Raw genomic sequence first — 13,514 nt, 5'->3', positions numbered from 1 at the left:
AATATATTCATGCACAACCATCACCACCATCCATCTCCAGAGCTCTTTTATCTTGTAAAACTGAAACTCCACACCTGTTAAACAATAACTCCCCATTCCCCTTCCTCCCCAGCCTCCGGCAACCACCATTTTTCTTTCTTTTTCTATGGTTTTGACTATTCTAGGAACCTCATGTAAGTGGACTTGTACAGAATTTGTCATTTTTTATAATTCTTTTCTCCCCAGCTTTATTGAGAAATAATTGACATCACTGTATAAGTTTAAGGCGTGCAGCATGATGGTTTTTTTTTTAACATCTTTATTGGAGTATAATTGCTTTACAATGGTGTGTTAGTTTCTGCTTTATAACAAAGTGAATCAGCTATACATATACATATATCCCCATATCTCCTGTCTCTTGTGTCTCCCTCCCACCCTCCCTATCCCACCCCTCTAGGTGGTCACAAAGCACCGAGCTGATCTCCCTGTGCTCTGTGGCTGCTTCCCACTAGCTATCTGGTTTACATTTGGTAGTGTATATATGTCCATGCCACTCTCTCACTTCATCCCAGCTTACCCTTCCCCCTCCCCGTGTCCTCAAGTCCATTCTCTACGTCTGCATCTTTATTCCTATCCTGTCCCTAGGTTCTTCAAAACCATTTAAAATTTTTTTTTAGATTCCATATATGTGTGTTAGCATACGGTATTTGTTTTTCTCTTTCTGACTTACTTCACTCTGTATGACAGACTCTAGGTCCATCCACCTCACTACAAATAATTCAGTTTCGTTTCTTTTTATGGCTGAGTAATGTTCCATTGTATATATGTGCCACATCTTCTTTATCCATTCATCTGTTGATGGACACTTAGGTTGCTTCCATGTCCCGGCCATTGTACATAGTGCTGCAATGAACATTGTGGTACACAGCATGATGGTTTGATGTACATATATTATGAAATAATTACCACAAGAGATTCAGTTACATCCATCTTCTCATACAGATACAATAAAAAGGAAAGAAAGAAAAAAAGAGAAAAAATAGTTTCTCCTTGTGATGAGAATTCACAGGATTTACATTCTTAACGATTTTCCTATGTATCATTCAGCAGTGTTAGCTATAGTCATCATGTTTATGTTACATCCCTAGTACTTATTTATTTTATGAATGGGAGTTTGTACCTTTTGACCACTTCCCTCTACCCCACCAACCCCTGCCTCTGGTATCCACAAGTCTGATCTCTTTTTTTTTTTATGAGTTTGCTGTTTTGTGTTTTGTTTTAAATTCCACATATAAGTGATCATACAGTATTTGTCTTTCTCTGTCTGACTAATTTCATTGAACACAATGCCCTCAAGGTCCATCCACACTATTGCAAATGGTAGGATTTTCTCATTTTTTATGGCTGATGGTAGGATTTCCTCATTTTTATTCCTTTGTATATAATAGTATTTGTGTTTTTGTCACTGGCTTATTTCCCTCAGCACAATGTCCTCAGGACTCATCCATGTTGTAGCCTATGACATAATTTTTTAAGGGATGCTTTCCCCACCCCCAAGCAGAGACTGCCCAGAGATTAGGGGTTGACTTTATATGATTCTGAGGTTTAGTACCATGGGGTCATTTGCCAATTTTTAAAATTTTGATTCTGTCAGCTCCTTTGTTTTAATTCTCAACTGGCTCAGAAAGGGCCTTATTTATTGGGCCCTCTTTAGGTCCCAACAAAGCTGAAATGATGACTCTCCTTAATCATCTTGAAAGCTTACTAACTTGATAGAATGCAGAGATTCTATATTATAGTTTGTTCCATACTTTCTGACTTCACTCATTTCCTGAACAAATAAAAAAGAAAATATACTGTGTTTCAGGAGCTATGCCTCAGCAATGAACAACGCAGACAGATCCTTGCCATCAAGAACTTTTAGTGGAAAAAAAATAGTAACAAAAGGAAACTTATGAATTGCGATTATTTCTAGGATGGAAAGAAATAAAGGGCAAGAAAGAATAAGAGAGGCAGAGGGTGGCTAGATGGAGTGGATTTGGTTAAAGGCAGCTCTCACCCTTTCATGCTCAACGATTAATTAAAATTGCCCATAACGTTTGAATGGAGGCAAAACCAGTAGTTAGTAAACTTGACATATGTTATGATAATTTTTAGTCTCCCTATAACTTACACGTTTTTCCTAGATTTATTACATATTGTTGTGCATTCATTTCTTGTCAGTGCATTTCTAATATCAGGAAATCTGAAAGAGGCTAAGGATATAGGGATGAATAAGACATTCTTGCTGCCCCAAGGAAAAACCTCCCACGTTGAGAGAGCCAGGGACATAAATAAGTAACTATAATATGGTGCGATAAGCTGGGGGAAGATCATGAAAACACCAGAGTAGGGGGTGATCACCTCGAGATAAGGAAGTTGGGGAAGTTCAGGCAGAGTGGGTATGAGCATCTGCAGAGGCACAAAGCAATGAAAAGCATGGCTTGTGTTTTCAGGGCAGCAGAAGTGACGTGTGCTAAGGAGAGAGCGTGGTTAACGTACTGAGGTTCTGAAAAAGCCAGCGCATTTCCAGCATTCCTTGGAAACACAGGCCTGATAGCTTCACCTTTTGCTTTGAAACTGTCTTTAAACCTTAGCTGAATTATTATTCCCATTATAAAGGTAAGCAGACCAAACCTCAGATAGGTCGAGTGACTTGGGCAGGTCATGTGGTTGGTAAGGGGCGGAGCCAGATTAGAATGATCATGAACATAAAATAGATTTTATAGGTATTGGTTAGAATTTATGGAAAGTCGGAGTTTAGTTTTTTTTTAAAAAAACCTATTCCACAAGGTACACTGTCCTGTTTTGGGCAAAATTTCTGCTTAATCCCCCGAAAAGTATATAAAATTCCACAAGAATTTAATGGTGGTTGTGGATCTACCCATACTCTTGGACTTGAGTGGTGGTAGTGGGGGAGCAGTTCATTTAATTCTTAGCTAAAACATGACAGACACAATTTAAGCGTGAAAAAGAGTGAGATTTAAAAACAAGGAAATAAAAGTCAGTTTAATTCATATTTTGTTTGGCCTGAGTGTAAACAATTTCTTGCTTAAGCTCTTGTTGGATACAGTAGAAACATATTTTTCTAAAATGTCCAAAGCAGTGTTTAGTGAATTGGTCTTGGTATGTGTTTAAGAGGATAATTAGAGAAAAGGGTGGGTTTAAAAGTGACTTATGCACTATCTCCACTAATTATTTTTAATAAGGAGTGATTCACCACGCAGAGTGCTATTTTTTCCTTCCCTTTGCATGTCCAAAGCAGAAGCAATGCTATGTGTGTGCTGAGGCATATCAAAGCTAGGCTGAACGTTCCTTACCAGGTTTGGTGGTTTGATGTTAGTTAAAAGGAAACCTCCAATCCCGAAGACTTTTAAATTTCTTTCTGCAAAATAAATTAAACGCAAAAAGCCAATATAAAACTCTCTATGCCTCTGAATGTGAGGGATAGAGCCAGGTTGTTTCTCTCCAAAGTGTTCTTTGGAAAGGCGTGTTTTTCTTGCGCATAGCATACACATATGTGGTAATCAAGGTACGAGTCAGTCTTGGAAAGATGAGTCAAGAGTCTAGGGGCTTCTGTTGAAGGCAGCTCTGCTCACCTTCCCTGTGGCTGGCCTAGGGCAGGGCGCAGGAATGCTGAATGCGTGAATGCGATGTGATAATTTACTCTTCACGCTGAGGTTGTCTGCAGCACACATGTAAGCATGTCACTCCCTCTCCCCAAATAAAGAAAAACATCCTTCATTTGCCCTGTAAGTCCCATGGGGTCAGGCTCCTTCCTCCCCTTTCCAGCTCCATCTGGCACCGTCCTCCTCCTGTGTTCCTGCAGCTCCTCCTACCACAAAGCCTTCGCCAAGCTGCTCCCTTCCCCATGAAGCACACTTTCTTACACTCTTTGCATCGGACAACTGCTTTTACCCTTTAGGTCTCAGCTCTCATCACTGCTTTAGGCAAACCTTCTCTGATGTGCTTGCATAGCTCAAACATATTACTTGCTCCCATGCTATTCTGCACCTCTGATATTGTGATATAATAATAAATATATATTTGGTCTTCATCCCCAGGTCCTGGCACACAGCTCCTACTCCTAAAGCCCTTGGAATGTCTGTGTGATAGAGCTATGAGGGGTGTTTTTTGTTATCCATAAGAAAACCCCTTCAGCCATACCTAAGTTTATGCTAATAAGGTGACTCTTAGAGGAAGTGGGGAGGCTAGTTGCCAGAAGGACCAACTGTGTGATTTGAGGTTTGGAACTTTCAGCCCCACCCCCTGACCTTCACGGAGGAGAGCTGAGCTGGAGGTTGTGCTCAATCAACAATGGCCAGTGATTTAATTTACCCTGAGTGCAGATTCATCTTTCTGGGATGGGCACATATGAACCTAGTCTGCAGAGAGTAATCAATGAAACCAGAAAGATATCCTCTTAATTTCCACCAAGAACTATAAATGTCAAGGGAACTGGCCACTTGACTCTTAAGTGTGTCCTGACCCAGGATATTCTTTCCCTAAAGGCATGTTACATGGGAAGGCAAATAAGAGTTTGCTTGGTAAATCTGGAATCAGCGCTAGGGTGGTAAGTATACTTAATGACGTGCGTCTGCTTCATGCCCTTCCACATAAGGGAAATGCTTGCTCTAGGGTTCTCTTGGGCAGTGTCTAATCTGCTCAGTGGTCCCCCTTATCCATTCTTCTGTGGTTGATCAATCCCACTTCTGATTAACAGTTTTTTGGATGTGTCAATAAAGGGATGGCAAGTATATGCTGTCCTTGCCATCAATCCCCTCCTCTTTGCGTGGCTGATATTACTAATTGATCATGGCTTTCTTTCCCACTGGGCTCAGATGAAACCTCAAAAGTCCTCCTCTACACAGCATTTCAGGGACCACAGTCAACTGACTGGAATTGGTATGTAACATATAAATGATTTCTCTCCCAGAGAAAGTCAGACAAATCAAGTCTGGTTAGAGTCTGTATTTTCTCACTATCACTTGCATACTTCATTTTCAGAGGGCAATTCCAAATTCTTGGTGGGGAGTGTGGCCTCATGACTGCCTTTCCTGTACCACTTGCACGACATATTTACATTTTTACTAGAACCTTCAATGTCTTCATTCATTCGCTCCTTCCTTGCACAAATATCTGTTGGGAGTTATTGTACTTAGTGCCAGGCTCTGGGTCTCTCCAGAAACTGTTCTCATGAGATTTAGAGTTGGCTGGATTAAACCTGCCAATGGTTCTAAAGAGAGAAATTTGAAATAGATCCATGGCAGAGTCAATGCTGGATTCCAGTCTTCCCCCAGAGGCATGCACCTGTAGGGTATAGCTTATCCTTTGGGACACTGGTGCCCAAACCAAGACAGCCTGATTCCTTTTAGATTATAGATTTTATTTTCTCCTTGGGTTTGTGTTCCTGTGGGCCCACGCTTATCTACGAATTCATGCCGTGGTGCCTGGAATACCCCGCTTTTAACAAAGGGATGGTCATGTGTCCCCTTGTCTTCCAAAGGCAACTGTGGCAACAAAGGTGTTTAAATATTCTCCCAATACCCCAAGAAATGCCTGTTACACTGTAATAAGAAAGGGAGGCAATGATTCCACTCCAGAAGTAAAAACGTGGTGGGACAAACAAAAAGAGGTGTGTCAGGAGGAAGCAGGTAACCTAGGAGGAGCGCCCGCAGGAAGCGAAGGAGCACTGAGTGGGTCGTGAAAAGCAGAGCGGGTGAGCGCTGCCGAGCCCCTCTGTCCACTTCCACCGTGGGTGCGCCGCACTGTTCCCGCTAATGGGTCGGGAAGGTTCCTGCCCAGCCAGCTTCTCCGGCCATCTGCTCGGAGCTCCCACTGCGCAGCTCCTGCTTCCAGCGCGAGCCCTAATTCTGGGGAGAGGCTTCTTCTGTGTGCTGTGGTGCTTTCCTGGCCACAGGTGACTCGGGGCTCAGACACTTGCAGCTGGGGGCCTGTCTGCCAGTTTCCCTCCCTTCACTTCCTCCTTGAAAAGTACCTCCTTGAAAAGCCTGGGTGTTTAGAAGTGGTCTACATTCATGTCGGGAAGGGAAGTAAAAGAGTGAGAGAAGAAAGGAAGAAAAGGACAGCAGAAGAGGCATTACCGCTTAACCTGAAGGGCTTGGATCACGGGTCAGACCTGGGTTCAGATTTCTGACTTTGCCATTTTAAACTCTGGGTGGCTAGACAAGCCTCAGTTTCTTCCTCTATCAGATGGACGTAATTACTGTACTGCTAACATAGGGTTGTTGTAAATGAGGCAAGGTAAATAAAATCCTTGGGAAAGAAGCTGGGATGCAGAAATTACTCAAAAATGGTGACGATGACAACCATGGTGCTCAGCTGAAGCTTTTGCTCTTGTTGATGGTGATGCTGGCGACTGTCTCTCTGGGCTCCAGCTTTGTTATCTGAGTGAGTTGAACCAGGTGACCTATGACATCTTTTCTGAGAGTCTATTTCTCATGATTAAAAGAGAAATAATAGGCTTAATAGTGAAAGGCAAGCACAACTGACATTTGTAGAGCTCATCAAATTTGCAAATCATTTTTATATAAATTTTCATCAAAACCTCTTAGCATATCTGTGAATAGGGGTAATTATCCCAATTTACAGATAAGGAAACTGAGGTTCTGAAAGTCAGATGATCTCTTCAAGACCATGAGGTTAGCAAATGGCAGGAGTGAGGCTCATCTTTCCAACACAACACTGTGCTGCATTTAGTGCTCCCTAAACCACATTCACATTTGTACCTCTACGTCTCTGCTCATGCCTTTTCCTCTGCCTAGAATGTTCTCCCCATCAAAACGTCTCCTCCTCTATTCTGTCAGGCCCTTTTCAGTCCTTCTAGAGCTTGTACTGTGAACATGGCCCTATCACGGCATTTATCCCCATACGACTGTTTCCTGCAATGGTGCCTGAGCTTGGTGCCTAGAATACCCCACTTTTAACAAAAGGATAGTCATGTGTCCCCTTGTCTTCCAAAGGCAACTGGGGCAACAAAGGTGTTTAAATATTCTCCCAATACCCCAAGAAATGCCTGTTACACTGTAATAAGAAAGGGAGGCTCTTTAAGATAGAAGCCAGTTTTTATTATCCTTGTATTCCTAGAACCTATCACATCATCTGACACATAGTAGGTTCTCAATAAATTTTCAACCAATGAATAAGTATAAGTGATTCCCACTAGCTTGGCTGGGGAAGGAGATATATTTGATGCAGTATAAAAATATTGGAGAAACAATCACTTTTACAGTGGCCTATATGGATCATCATTTGTTTTTTACAAAATAAGACCAAAGTCTTTGGAATTTGTATAACACTTATTGAAACCCATTAAAAATTGCAATATACCTTCTTGGAAATTTCGATTAGTCGGCGTTTTCAAGGTGGCTTCAGAACCAAAATTACATTTAAAGGGCTCAGTTTGATGAACCTCATTCAGTTCCGGGTGTACCACAGACAGACACCAACACAAAGTGATATGTTGTGAGTGATGCTTTCACTAGAGACCTTACTTCTTTAGGGCCTGTTTTTCTTTCCTTCTCATCCTGGGCTCATGGGTCATTTATTTTATCCCCCAAAGGTTCAATCTGATGGTTGTTTTAGACAACTTTGATAGGATTTTAAATGTCATGGCTCTGTGTAGGGGGAGGTGATTCAAGGTTAATGAGAGCCCAGACGGCACCGAGTGTAAATCTGGCCCTTTGGATTGACAGCCATGGGTGACAGAGACTGAGGGTTCCTGTGCACAGTAGATGCAGTTTGACCTTTACCTGGGGAAGAGGATGAGTTGACTAATTCTGAGCCAGGTGGAGTGCTGCTGGGGTGAAAGTTTCAGGAAGATCAATTTGAGAGCTGGAAGGTACCTTGAGGGGGTCTCTCATATATATGTGTGTGTATATATATATATATATATATATATATGTATGTTTGTGTATATGTATGTGTGTACATGTGTGTGTACGGTATATATATCTATGTATGTACATATGTATGTATGTGTGTGTGTACCCATTCCTATCCCCTTCTATGCTTAAGGCAGCAGATTTGCAGAGATACACCTACTATGGACTGAATGTTTGTCTTCCTCCAAAATTCATATGTTGACCCCCTGCCCCCTCAATGTGATGGTATTTGGAGGTAGGGCTTTTGGGGAGGTGATTAGATTTGGATGGGGCCATTAAAGTGGGGCCCCCATGAAGGAATAAGTGCCCTAATAAGAAGAGACACCAGAGAGCTTGCTCCCTCCCTCTCTCTTAGCCATGAGAAGACACAGTGAGAAGGGGGCCATCTGCAAACCAGGAAGCAGCCTCTCACCAGACACTGGATTGGAGGGCACTTTGATCTTGGACTTCCCAGCCTCCAGAACTGGGAAGAACATAAATGTCTGTTGTTTAAGCTGCTCAGTCTGTGGTATTTTGCTACAGTAGCCTGAGTGGACTGAGACAATACTCCAGGAGGTTTGTGAAGCCCATGAAAGTGTGTGCAAAATGCAGTGTGCACGTGTGTAATTTTCACCATATTCTCAAAAGAGGTCCCTTGATGGTGACTTGTTTCTTCCCCACTCCTCATTTTTTGTTGAGGAGAAGGAAGGAATTTTCATTCTACTCCCCAGCAGGACAGAGGCTGGGAAGACCAGTTCCGCCTTTATTTTCTCAGCAACCTGGCTCACTCGTCCCCTGGAGCACCTTCTGTGTCTGGGGAGTCTGAGTGTGCTCCTTCAGAGCCTCCTGGGCCTCTATCTCGTTGGAATCTGCCTGCTGCAGAGGCAGGGCCAGCTTCATAGTGTGTAACTTATGCAGTTGCACAGGCCCCTGTGCTCTGAAGGGCCCTGTGCTTAGGTTAATGTTCTACTTTTGTCATTTTGAAATTATTAACAATCTTTAAATAAGGGCCCCTGCATTTTCATTTTGCACTTGTCCTTGTAAATTATGTAGCTGGTCCTGGAGAGAAGGCAGATTCTCACTGGCTCTCCATTAAGGAGAAGGCTCTGCCCTTGCAAGGGGAGACCTGTAGTTATGGAGGGTAAATTTCAACTTAGAAGGCATATTTTAGGAACAGGAAGTCCGTTTCGCCCCAGACCAAGGCTCATTCTCCAACCAGCTTCATGGGCATGTTTGGCTTTTGAGGGGCAGCGCTGCGTGGTGGTTTCAAGTTGGGCCCTGGCACCACTGCTGGATACCAATCCTGGTTCTGCCACTCACTAGTGACATGACCATGGCCAAATGATTCAACCTCATGTCTCTTAGTTTCCCATCCTGTAATACTATCAAATGACTTAACATGTCTAAGTACTTATGGTTCCTAGAACACAGTATGTATTACTAATAATTGCTATTATACTTTGATCTCCATGATGCTGGTACCTTATTTCTCACTTGATTTGGAATTTGAAAGGGGAAGACAGGGCATTATTTACTGGATTCTCTAAAACTTACATCTCAAAAAAAGGTTAAGAACCACTGATACATTTTTGAAGGAGGGTCGGTCCCTGCCCTCAAGGAACTTGTAAATTCATAGCTTGAAAACTGACACTGTAAGGTAATATGGGAAAAGAACTTTATAAGGATTGAAAACTAAACCCTCTAGGATCAGCTGGAGAAAGATAAATCCCTCTCATTTTAAAAAGAAGGCTTTTTTTATCATCATCTTTGTGACATTCTCCAAGGGCAGCATTGATGGGTATCTTCCCTTTCCCAGACAGTAGCCACAAGCATGTATCTGAGATGATGATGTATTTATAAAAAATTTGGTTTTCAACTCAATAAATCAGGTCCAGTGTAGTATTTGGGTAGAACTGTGAGCCTGTGACTGGTTTGATAATTCTCTAGAATCATCTTGGTTGTTCTCTGAACTCCAAAGGGGGATGATTATTCTTTCTCACCATTCCTGAGCTCAAGAAGCTTATGGGCTGGTGAAGCAACCAAAATGGCCAGTGAGTATGCAGGGTGTACTAGGGAGTAGAGGGACTGCCTTGTTCAGTGTGGGTGGCTGTAAGAAATTACTGCAGACTGGGGGGCTTAAACAACAGTTTATTTCTCACAGTTCCAGAGGCTGGAAGTCCAAGATCAGGGTGCCAGTATGGTCAGGTTCTGGTGAGGACCCTCTTCTGGATTTACAGATAGCTGTCTTCTGGCAGTGTCCCCACGGTTTACTGTTTCCTAGCGAGCTCTCTGGCCTCCAAGGACGCTAATCTCGTTCATGAAGGCTCCACCCTCACCGCGTAATCACCTTGCAAAGACCCCACCTCCTAACACCATCACATTAGGATCAGGGTTTCAACATATGTATTTTGGAGGGGCACAAACATTCAGTCCATTGCAGAAGGGGAGAGGGTACTCTGGCAGCCTAAGGGGCCAGTTGGAAAAGCTTCACAGAGAGGGTTAGCTGTGAACTCCCTGAAGTAAGAGTAGAGTTTTCACAGTAGACAGAGGTGTGTGTGTGTGTGTCCACGCGTGTGTGTGTGATGACTCTTTTAAGAAAATAAAAATGAATGTAAAAATATTAATGCACAGAAATAGCCTGCTCTCATGGTGGTGATATTGTCAGTTTTGGACTCATTTGAGCTCTAAATGAAAATCCTAATTTAAATACTCTTCCCAGCAAAGACTCCCCTGCTCCTCCTTTCTCCCTAGAATGCCTTTATATTTCTTTAAAAATCATCCTCGGGCTTCCCTGGTGGTGCAGTGGTTGAGAGTCTGCCTGCCGATGCAGGGGACACGGGTTCGTGCCCCGGTCCGGGAAGATCCCACATACCGCGGCGCGGCTGGGCCAGTGAGCCATGGCCGCTGAGCCTGCGCGTCCGGAGCCTGTGCTCCGCAACGGGAGAGGCCACAGCAGTGAGAGGCCTGTGTACCGCAAAAAAGAAAAAAAAAGATCATCCTCACTTGTGATTCATACCTGGTTTAACAAAATTTCTCCCTGGGATTTTATCATTGGTAAATAGTTTCCTGGATAACCATGATGAGATAAAGATTTGAAAAGCTTCGGGTAGCTTTTCAAGGGCTCTTTCTAAAAGTGTAGGTGCCACAGGGAGAAGTGAGAAGGAAGGGTTATATTGGAACAATGGCCGGGGTTTTATGAACTACTCCTGAACCCATGAAAGCACAGTATATTTTAAACCAGAGGGAAACATCCTCCCTGCAATTTGTATCAAGAAAAAGGAGAGAGTTTTATCAGAAAAGATCTCGAAAAGTCAGGCTTTAGTGAGTACCTTAGCTCAAATGGTGATCAGATGCGGTCTACCAGGATAAATCCTGTTTCTGATACCTTACAAATAAATATTCAGTAAACAAGTACAGAAATCTTCATATACAAACAAAATATGAACTCAAACCCTTAATAAACAAGGCCAACATGGAAGTAACAGTTTCCTAACTGCCAACATCAGTCTCAGGAGCCCCTTCCTTGATGTCCAACTGCACCTTGAACACTTTCCTTCCATTCTAATGTGCTATTTCCACATTGAATAGTGATGGTGGGTTTAAAGCCTCTGTCCCCTTTGGGCTGTGAACATCCAGAGGTAGCTTTTGATCCCATGTGCCTAGCACCGTACCCATCACATGACAGATAAGGGAGGGAGGGAGGGAAAGAGGGAAGGAAAGAAGAAAGGAAGAAGGGAGGCAGGAAGGCATTCTTACTGTAGCATTGATGCAAATTTCAGAAAACTCATTTCTTCTGTCTGTTTTGACACAGACCTATGTCCCCCTGAGCAGAGCTTCTGCCATCATCCTGAGGCTTTTGAGCCCTAGGGGTAATTTGGTTCAAAACATTTATGAGAATTTGCCAGGCATTAGGTGGTCCAAGGACTCCAAGGCACAGTTTGCTTTGTGCTTCCAAGTCTTGACAATTTCCCTTATGGCCACTGGGTGGCAGTGTGTCCCATGAAATGCTCATTTTTGTGGGGCCGGTGTGTGGCTCCTCCCCAGGCCTAAGGCTCAGAGATTGTTGCTCCTCACTTGGATTTGTTTAATGCACACTTCCAGATTGAATCGACAGCTCGTATTATAGCCATGTGTGTTCAGTATATGTGCTTAATTATACTGTGGAAGTAAATTCAAAAGGGTGAGAATGTGGTTACATGTGTACATTTCCAAAGCCGGCTTCAGTTTGCAGCTTTTGCCTGGGGCTCAGGCAGGGATGATGCAACTGCAGGGGAAGCTGAGGGAAGCCTCAAACCCAATGGCAGGTGGCATCCGTTTGGAGCGAAGGCAGCTGCAGATTTTGCATCCTAGGCCACTGATAGCCATGGCCCTGAGGTCCCTTCCCTTACCCACTTGCTGCCCCAGGTTCAGGTGCTCAGCCTCTGTGCTCTTCCTCCTGCTTCCAGCTGGGCTGCCTCATGAGAGCTGGCCCTTAAGGGGGCCAACACCTGGCCCCAGACCTTCTTCTCCCCATCTCCCAGCATTACCTACTTATCCCTACCCGTGCACAGAGCACTGCAAACTTTTCTCTACTATGTGGAATATCAATGACTTTAAATGACATTTATTAGACAGGACTTTAATGTCCAGGGATATCTGTAATGGTGAGGTTTCAGGCACTGGAAAGGTCAATGAGAATGCTCACCAGAATGGAAAATCCTCAAGGTTATCACCACAGCATCCCTACCAACTGGGTGTTCCATTGGTGTTGAATACCTCCAGTGATGGAGAACTCACTGCTTTACAAGCAGATCCTTTCCTTCCTGATAGTTTTAATTACTAAATTTTTCTCATTTTCTTTGAGCTGAAATCTGGCCTCCCGTAGGTTTCAACCAGGGGCCCTCATTTTCCCCCCGGGGATATCTAGGCCAGATTTATGGATCTTTTAAATTGCACATTTTGATCTGGTGGATATGAGACACAGTCTGAGATTCTGGATCTCTAACAAGCTCCCAGGTGATACCAACCCTGCTGGTTCAAGGGCCATACTGTGAAAAGCAAGGGAGTAGAGGAAAAACCTTGCTTGGGCTTTGAAATTATCCCTGGGTTCAAAATCTAGCATCATTCTCTAGCTCTGAGACCTTGGAAAAGTTACTCAAGTTCCAACCGTAAAATGGGGATAATAAAGCCTAAATGAATAATACCTAATTCATTTATTATGAGACTTAAATGAAATTATGAGTTTGTATCAGCTAGGAATGCTTTCAGTTGCAAGAAAAAGAAACCTAATATTGGCTTAAACTGCTGGAGTTAATTTTTCTTGCATAACGTGAAATCTGGTGGTAAGTGGCTGCTGGCATTTGTTTAGCTGCTTCATGATGCAAACAAGGATCCAAACTCTTTATATCTTCCTCACTACCATCCTCAGCATATTGGCTTTTCATCCTCATGCTTATTGTATGGTCACATGAAAGCGGCCATATCCAAGTGTGATATGTGCACTCAAGGAAAGAAGAAAAGGGGAAGTTTTGGTAATGGCCGAGTCTGACTCTTTTAGTAGGAAAGCAAAACACTTCCTAGAAGCCCCCTAGCAGAGTTTTCCTTATGATTCATTGGTCAGAGCCGGGTCACATG

At 43.2% G+C, this 13,514-nt stretch overlaps 1 long non-coding RNA gene and 1 pseudogene across 1 annotated transcript in view; one reads left to right on the top strand and one right to left on the bottom strand.

The window, feature by feature from the left end:
* LOC132434209 (ribitol-5-phosphate xylosyltransferase 1-like) overlaps positions 1–8,801 on the bottom strand; it is a 31,989-nt pseudogene extending 23,188 nt beyond the window's left edge.
* LOC132433283 (uncharacterized) overlaps positions 1–13,514 on the top strand; it is a 123,554-nt gene that overhangs the window by 77,443 nt on the left and 32,597 nt on the right. The gene's annotated exons all lie outside the window — the stretch shown is intronic.

This window comes from Delphinus delphis, chromosome 11 (assembly GCF_949987515.2).
Source record: "Delphinus delphis chromosome 11, mDelDel1.2, whole genome shotgun sequence".
NCBI lineage: Eukaryota > Metazoa > Chordata > Mammalia > Artiodactyla > Delphinidae > Delphinus > Delphinus delphis.
Note: the sequence above shows the minus strand (reverse complement) of the source record. Positions and strands in the feature narration are given on the sequence as shown.